Source organism: Triticum dicoccoides, chromosome 7A (assembly GCF_002162155.2).
Source record: "Triticum dicoccoides isolate Atlit2015 ecotype Zavitan chromosome 7A, WEW_v2.0, whole genome shotgun sequence".
Lineage (NCBI taxonomy): Eukaryota > Viridiplantae > Streptophyta > Magnoliopsida > Poales > Poaceae > Triticum > Triticum dicoccoides.
The window spans coordinates 437,892,205-437,901,512 of NC_041392.1; positions in this window are offsets into that span (position 1 = coordinate 437,892,205).

Sequence of the window (9,308 nt, forward strand, 5' to 3'; positions counted from 1 at the left end):
CATACCAGGGCTCAACCGAGTCGCCTCTCTGGAGCACCTCTGGCCCTCGTGAGTGGGGCGCTGCGGAGGTCCACCCCACATCTACGTTCGCATGCCTTACGGCTTGCCGCACGCGGCTACCACGTACCAGCCCCTCGCGAGGGGCATCATGGAGGCACAAGAGGTCAGGCATTCCACAGCCCTGGCAGGGATGAAGATGGTCCGCGAGGAGCCGCCAGCGCCTCCGAAACCTCCTGAGGCCCCTGGGCCTGGGGGCTCGTGAGGATCGGCTTCCGCAGCCCACCGAGTCTGCTACACCAACACCCCTTCGTCCTCAACGTCATCAGGTGACATCTTTCAAGTTTCACTTCCAGCTGGGAGCGCCCCCCAGGGCTGCATTATTCCTAGGATGCGTGGGTCCGTCCCTGCGGCGTGTATCCCTTTTATTTCATGCTGTTAGCTTACCTTGTTGGGGGCCCCTCAGGCTGCATCATCCCCAAGTCGCTGGGGCCGGACCCAGCGGCATGTATCTCATTTGCATTTATTTCCGGTTATGCGTTATACCCACCATGCTTGATTATTTGATGCCGGTCCACGGCACCTCTTCTTCTCCATGCCGACCACTTGCACGTTAAAGGAGGGGTACCTGAGCATCGCGACTCAGGGCTCTTACTGGCTCTCCAGCCCTCACCCTCTGGCCTTGTCCATGGCATCGCGACCTGGCATACCAGCGATGGCAGAGACCAGCTCGAGGGCCGGGACCCGAGGACGTAGAGTGCTGACATCTAACCAAATTTGCAGGGACACATCACAAGATAAGGCCTAGTGCCAAGCGCAACCCGCCTAGAGGTAGGGCCCCGTGAGTCCCGCGCTAGCTCACGGGTGCCCAGATACACCTCGCCAGACCCTACCGTGCCAGCCACGTGTCGGGGCGGGGCTGTACACGCCCCGGGGGCTCCTCCCGGAGGGGGCCCCCCTCCCACGTACCAGTGGAAGCACCATGCTCCATGCTGGCTGACAACACTGCTGAGGAGCGGCTATGCCCGTACCCATACGGAAGTGCTATGCTCCGCGCTGGTGATAAACAACTAAGGGTGGCCCCCGGGCCGCATCAACCTCAGGGAGCCCAGAGCTCAGTGTCTGGCCTCATCGTAACGCCTCCCCTCGGGAGTGCCTCACGAGGGGACTGCGCCTGGGTCACGCCCAGACGCACGCCGCCCAGCCAGGCCCCCCTGGGCCTGGTTCGTCGCGCGTCTCTCCCCGAGCAGAGCCAAGGTACGAAGGCCGTTTGAGCGTCAAGGGGGACTCCTGAGCATCGCGACTCAGGAGCCTAACTGGTCGCGTAGCCCCTCACTCCTTAGTTCCGAAAGGCTAACGCTGGGTGAGGTATGCGCGGGGCCGGGCTCTACAGACATAGAACGGTAGATCCATCCACATCACACCTCCCTACTTGATGTTCGTGCGCCAAGGGAGACTCCGGAGCATCGCGACTCAGGAGCCTAACTTGTCACGTAGCCCCTCACTCCTTGGCCCCGTCCTAGTTTCCGGTCGGGACTAACGCTGGGTGAGGTATGCGCGGGGCCGGGCTCTGCCGGCGTAGAACATAAGCAAGTTGGAAGGAAAAGCGCAAATTTCAAGGAATTCAAAGCAAATATCACAGTCCACACTGTTGTCGCAATGCCAAACGCAAGTTTAAACGCCTTCCCGAGGCATGATACATGTGCAGGCATTAAAGGCAGGATAGGAGCCACGACAGAGTCACTTGTCGGTGGTGGAGCAGCGCTGAGTGGGTGCGCCTCATGGAGAAGTGGGGTCGGCAGCGCCTTGCTTCGGCTTGGTGCTGAAGGCCCGAAACTTCCCCAGCAAAGCCTCCGCGCGACCCTTCACGGCCTCGGCAGCGGCAGCGACACGCTCGCCGCTTACTGGCTCCAGCAGGCTATCGAGGTCGACGTCGGGATCGCGAAGGTAGATGTGGGTGAGCACCCGCGTCAGTGCTGCAGAAGACAGGACATGCGCCTCGGCCTCGGCCGTGGGGCCAAGGCCAAGGGCGACATCTTCAAGAGCGCGAACCAGGAAGGGAAGCAGCTTGGCGGGGCCGTCCTCGGCGCCGGCCAGCGGGCTCTCCAGGCCACTGTTGTAAAGCGTCCTCAGCAAGGAGCGAGCCTTCGCCTCCATCTCCATGAAGGCCACGCGGTCCTCGGCAAGAACCAGGGCCTTGTCGTCCAGCTCGGCCTTCCTGGCCCCCAACTCCTGCTCCAGCGCGCCTAGGCGGTCGCGGCGCTTCCTGAGCTTGACCTCCCTCTCCTTGACGGCCGCCTCGTGAGCCTTCACGCCTTCTTCCTGCTCTTGGCAAAGGCGGACCTCTATCGCGAGCTGGTCCCGCAGGCCTTGCAGCTCATCCTCCAGCGCCTTGCAGTGACCACGGACGTCAACCACCTCTCCCGGGGCAGCACTCCAGCCGACGCCCGTTCGCATCGAAGACCTTGAAGAACATCACCGGAGCACCGTCGGACTCCAAGTGGATCGCGAAGGCGCCTCCTATCCTGCAAGCCCGAGCGATTTCGCTCCAGCCTCGAGTCATGAAGACCTCGCCCGGGGCAACGACCGCGACCTCTGCCTCGGTCGCGAGGGTGCTGCAGCCGGTGTGCTGCAGCCAAAGCTCCAGGGGCTCTCCCTGCGGGATGATGGAGGCGAAGAAGGGAGGAAGGCGAATCCAAGACTGAGGAGGCATGGCGACGTGGAGCACGAGCTCTCGGGAGGAGCCCTCGGTGTGGACCCCAAGGGGGACGACCCACACCTTCGTGACCCGTCGGCGCCGACGGCGGCGCCGCCCATGGCGATCAGCATCAGCTCCCTCAGGGCCCTCGATGTGGGTGTACAAGGGAAGCGGGAACCCCGGCGGTGCCCGCTTGCACCAAGGCCTCGACACCACCTGATGGGCCCCCTTGTCCGGGCCATGGAGGACGAGCCGTTTCTTCAGCGGGAGCAGGTCTGGTTCCTCTCGGGGAGCCTTTCCCTTCCCTGCCGTCGAGAACTGGCGGATCGGAGCCATCGCAGCAAGACGGAGCAAGGATCGGGAAGAAGGAGAAGCAAGAAGGGATGGACTGGAAGGGCGCGCACCGTTCCATACTTATAGCCGGCGAAGGCCAACCGCCGACCTCCATGATCGCAGGTAATCATGACCCGCTTTGCATGCAGGGACGTGTCCAATCCGTGCAGTTGCCGAGGCGCCATGGGGAAGTGGAGACGCCCACGTCCAATCAACCGCCACGCGGCGCCCAAGGCCGCAGGCTGTTAGGGCCCGCGGCGCTTCGCTCTTGCCCTTCCGCCTCCCTGCACGGCCAAGTCCAGGCGCGCCTTGGGCCCGGGGGCTACTATCGACATTCTGGGAATGGGGGTCCCCAGACTTGCCTGCCTGCGGCCTGCGGCGTGGCTCAAAGGGGGGCCCAACACGGCCCATCTTCACCAACACAGACCCAAGACCCTCGCGAGGGGCCAAGCCTCGCGGGGCGGACGACGCGGAGCTTCCTTAGGCACGGCCTCATCAGGCTGGCTAGTGAGGAGGCGGAGAGATCAAGGCGGGGTACCTCACGAGGTGCCCGTGACGCAAGCCATGACGACCAAGGGTGCCAGGCGGGTGCCAGCCCGCGCAGCGTCCTCCTTTCCTCTTTGGTGCAAAGGGAGCAAGCGCAGCCGTGGAGTTCCGAGGCATCAGGCAAAGGTTGCCATTTCGGTGCAACAAGACCAAGACCAAGAGGACTGCAAGACGGAGGTCATTGTGGAGCCCAAGACGGCGTCACCACCAGAGCTTTGTGCAGGCAAAGACTACTTTTGTCAGGATAGCTGGTACTAGCTGTCCCCCTTCAAATTAGCCCGCCATTGTTGGCTCCCTTCCCGCTCGATATTTGGGAAGAGAACCAGGGCCTCTATAAATAGGACAAGCCCCCCACGGGATCGGGAGGACGAAAAAAGACGAAGAAGAGACGAAAAAAGATGAGAGAAGTAGAGAAAGAGGAGAGAATCAGAATCAGAGCGAAAGAGAGAAGGGTGACCGAACTCCTCCAAGCAGTTCATCGCCCCAGCCAAGAGCAGACCCTCGTGAGGCTGTTCTTCTTTGTATTGTTCATCATCATCAGCCCAAGAGGCAATCCACCACACCACACACTGGAGTAGGGTATTACACCACAACGGTGGCCCGAACCAGTATAAACCCTGTGTCATTCGTGTTGTTCTTTCCATAGCTTAGATCTTAGCGAGGCGGAGGGGTGCAGGTAGGTAGGAGGCGAAATCTCCGCGTGCACCCCAGTGTTCCAACCTCAAGGGTCTGCCGGAACCCGAAATCCGACACCTGTGACATTGAATCACATTGTTGGTTTTACCAACTTTTTGTAGTAAGGGTGATAACCCAAATCTTGAGTACTGATAACTCCTTCCATATTGTGCCGGTTTATGATAAAACCGTGCCGGGTTGTGATAAACACTGGTTTACTCCATAATAGGATGGTAACAGAAAATCAAACCGGGAAGATAGTCTGTGGATTAAGATTTGACCGTGTTCCGCCAATTCGACAGTGTGAACCGGTTTAAAATTTTGCCGGTTAAAAAACGCAACAAAAAGAAAGAAATATCTATCAAAGAAAATTTCAAGCAAAGGCAATGACAAAACTGTTTGCAAAAAGAGGCTTATTTGAGCTGATCAGATGGCGTTACCATGGTCGGACACGACCAAGCTCCCGATAGGTGTAGCTATGGTTCAAGTCAGCTAGGTCCCCAAATGAAACCGTGGCATTTATGCCGATCAAGTGGCATGGCAATGGTTCGGGTTCGACCAAGCCCCCAAGTGATTTTGTGGCCTTAGGCCAATCAAGAGGCATGACTGGTTCAGACGTGACCAAGTCCCCAAGTGATCTGGTGGCTCTCGCCTATTAAGAGGTATTGCATTGGTTCGGACAGGACCAAGCCCCCAAGTGATATAACATGATGCTTTTGAAAAGCTAACTCCAGGGGTAAACCGGAGGCCGCTTTAGAACAACTCCGTGTAACCACACATGATGTAAAAGAACAGAGACCCCGCTTTATAAAGCAGAAGCCCCCATGTGATCAATAATATGTCAGGCCAGTAAGGCGGGATACCCATGTTTGAACCGCGCATCATGGCAGCAGGTCCTCTTTGGCAATTTTTAACTTTTTGCAAGAGATAAATTCTTCTAGAACCGGGATCTTGAAACGGATATTGAGATCTTCAAAGCTTTGTGGGAGACATCTTTCCCTTGAACTGGATTTTAAACCGGAATCTTCATTTTCAGCCGGAAAATTTTCTGATGGCCTTTAAACTCGAACTTGCGAGAAGTTAATTCCTTTTTGAACCGGACATTGTTAAACCGGATTTGAGCGCTTCAGGGCTTTGTGGGAGAACAGATTTCCCTTGAACCGGACTGTAAACCGGATATTTGAGAGCTGCAGTCATACTGACTTCCCTTGAGTCGGATTTTAAACCGGAATCCTTTCTGATGACCCAGATCTTCTTCATTGAGCCAGGATTTTGTAACTGTCATATACTTTCTAAACCGGAAATTTTCTGACGGCCTTTAAATTTTCATCAATATAACAGTAGCCTCCAGGACTGGGTTATCTTTCCCTCCATCATCCTGGGGTTCTTAAACCGGCTGAAACTGGCAAGATTTGCTGAGTCATGTCATCGTAGCCCCCGAGTCTCAAAGGTGCCTCGAGGAGTTGGCTTGAGACTCTCCATATTTGACCGTGATATAAACCGGCATAACTTGTATATTATTGATGTTGATAGCATGATGTGAATCCACAGAAGGTTGAGGTGACTGCGGCGGGTTATAAATGATCCCGTATGAGCCGTGTCAGCAACTTGGCCAATGGTTCCTTCCAACTGGCTCCTTGAAGTTTAACCAAAATGTAGTGGCGGCGACTTGTGTGCATGTCCATTGAACCATCCAGTGCAGACGACGGCTGATAATACATAATAATTGCCTCCAAATTGTTGAAAGAAAACAGGGCTACCCAAGCTGTGACTTGTTCATACTCAATAAATAGCTCATGTAGACAGGTGCGGCCCTGGCGTGTCGATGTAAACCAGGCCATAATAAACAGACAGTAGAGACGTCCACAATATTAGAGGTGGCTCGGACAGATGAATCGGCCACAGTGCTGTAAACCGGCGTGGGTGAGTCAACCACATTGTCCTGCATCAACAATAGTGCAGACCAAGGCAAAGATAAACTGCTCTTTGACAACAATAATATATGCTAATAAAATATATCTTAGATTGATATCACCTAATGTGCCAGGCCGGAAATAATCCGTCATGAGATTGATGATCGCTGGGTGAAATTGAAGTCGCTCACGGATAAACCGGTGCGGACGGGTGAGTCGGCTGCGACGTTTGTAAGCCGGCGTGGACAGCGAGTCGACCGCAGCGTTATAAACCGGTGCGGGCGGGAGAATCGGCCGCAGGGGTAAACAATAAGTCAATCGCGTGTGCTGATGTAGCGGGGGTAGCAACTTGCGCAGGATGAGCGCTAGTGCAAAAAATAATATCTGCTCACGCCCCTTTTGCAAGACCTTTTTGTGAGGAATAATGGTCCTGCGAAAAAATAGCATAGACCAAGTAATTGTTCTTTGATAAAAACAATGTGTTAAGAAAAATAAACTTTGATAGATATCACCTGATTCGTCTGAATGATACTCAGCCGCCAAGTTGATGATGACGTCAGCATATTTACGTAGGAATTAGTACTAATAACATTATGCAACGTACTAGCCGCAGTAGTGTTTGTAGCCACTGTCCCTCATCACCGCCATTCCGGTCTTTTCGGCATAAGTGCGTGCAGAGGGAGGGGCGGCTCAACACATCCCTGACGGCTCATCTCGCGGCAGGCGCAGCGTTGGCAATGGCGATTTAATCGTGGCGACTCATGACGAGTCAATGGAGCATGGGCCGGCTCAAGAAAACGGGCGTGCACTTGGGCGGGTCACAATAATATAAGCGAGCAGCAAGGTGGCTCAGGGTCAGCAGGCCACGGCGGAGTCCGATTCTGACCCCATTTCAAATCCTCATCTTGATCGATGTTAGTTTGGCTGTCCATATCCGTGTCGTCCAGGTCGTAATCTCCCTTTTCCCTTTTCTTTTAAGCTGGACATGAAACAAGCCATTGGGAGATTCACGTGATGAACTTGACTGATTTTGCTGCATGCCTCTTGTCTTATTCCTTCCCATCCAAATAGGTAGTAGTACTATTCCTTGATTTCTCTGCAAACATTGCTCTGCTATTTTGGCCTATACCTGGGACGCAGAGTAGTATTTGATTTTTACGAGGAAACAGACTGCCCCCGGCCTAGCGGCAGCAGGAGCAGTGATTTGTCTAATCACCTGGTAGCAGTACTAGTTTTGATCTCCACTTGATTTATCTTTGTGTGTCCTGTGGACTAGCAGTACTAAACACCCTCTGGACTTGAGCCTGTAACTTACAGAACTTGGCGGATCAGACAGCGGAAAAAACTTTTGGCCATCTCGATGGAAACTGTGACTTGACAGCTTGTGGACCCAGCAAAACCAATCTCCCGTCGGTTCAGACTGATCGTCTCGCGTCGGCGGCGCACAGAACGCAAAAACCCTAATTTCTTTAGTCTCACTCTCGTATATTACTCCGACTGCTTATCACGGAGACGATGTGTATCCTTCTGTGTCGGTTCTCTTTCATCCAGTTACATCACGATCTTCTCGATCCCGGAAGAGAGCCCTCCAAAAATTCAACACCACCATGCGCAAGCCCCACGGTGGGCGCCAACTGTCGTGGAATTGTCACGGCAGATGTCCTTAGTGTCAGGACTTAGTCGTGAGGCCAACGCATCTATGTGGTAGCTTGAGAGGGGTTGAGCGGGATGAGAGATGCGATGTTTTTACCCAGGTTCGGCCCCTCATGGTGGAGGTAAAAGCCTACATCCTGCTTCATTGATATTGATGATGATGATCACGGTTACAAGAGTGCTCTATCTCGAGAGCTATTGTCTAAACCTAACTTGTCCAACTTTTGGAACTTGTGAATCTTGTCCCTTTTGGGGAGCCCTGCCCCTCCTTATATATGTTGGAGGGGCGGGTTACATGTAGAGTCCTATTAGGATTAGGACTAGTCTATCTCTAATACAAACCGGATATAAGTCCAGGTCTTAACTCCTTGTAGGACAAATATTCCTCATGCCTTTCCTCTTAAACCGGCCCACCGTTAAACGTGAACCGGCCTTCTGGGCCTTGGGCCTTGTCATCCGTCTGTCCCGCATGCCGGATCATGAGTGAGTCATAATGACCAGGTGGGTTGCTTGTAGACCGCCAGGTCAGGGCGGGTCGCTAGTAACTCGCCAAGTGTCAGCGGGGTCTTCAGATAAACCGCCAAGTCCGGTCGGGTTAACTTCCGGCCGGTTTACACCGCGGGGTATATCCCCGACAACCGCTGTCCAGTGTTCCATGCCAGGATTACTTTGGTACCTTCCTACCAAACTAACGGCAAGGTTTACATCAGGTCTGGTACACAGCATGGCACACATGATAGACCCTATGGCTGAGGCATAGGGGACGACACTCATCTTTTCTCTATCTTCTGCCGTGGTCGGACATTGAGCTGAGCTCAATTTCACACCTTGCAACACAGGCAAGAACCCCTTCTTGGACTGATCCATATTGAACTTCTTCAATATCTTATCAAGGTATGTGCTTTGTGAAAGACCTATGAGGCGTCTCGATCTATCTCTATAGATCTTGATGCCTAATATGTAAGCAACTTCTCCAAGGTCCTTCATTGAAAAACACTTATTCAAGTAGGCCTTAATACTATCCAAAAGTTCTATATCATTTCCCATCAAAAGTATGTCATCCACATATAATATGAGAAATGCTACAGAGCTCCCACTCACTTTCTTGTAAACGCAGGCTTCTCCATAAGTCTGCATAAACCCAAACACTTTGATCATTTCATCAAAGCGAATGTTCCAACTCCGAGATGCTTGCACCAGCCCATAGATGGAGCGCTGGACCTTGCATACATTGTTAGCATTCTTAGGGTCGACAAAACCTTTCGGCTGCATCATATACAATTCTTCCTTAAGAAAGCCGTTAAGGAATGCCGTTTTGACGTCCATTTGCCATATCTCATAATCATAGTATGCAGCAAGTGCTAACATGATTCGGACGGACTTCAGCTTCGCTACGGGTGAGAAGGTCTCATCGTAGTCAACCCCTTGAACTTGTTGATAACCCTTGGGGACAAGTCGAGCCTTATAGATGGTAACATTACCATCCGCGCCCG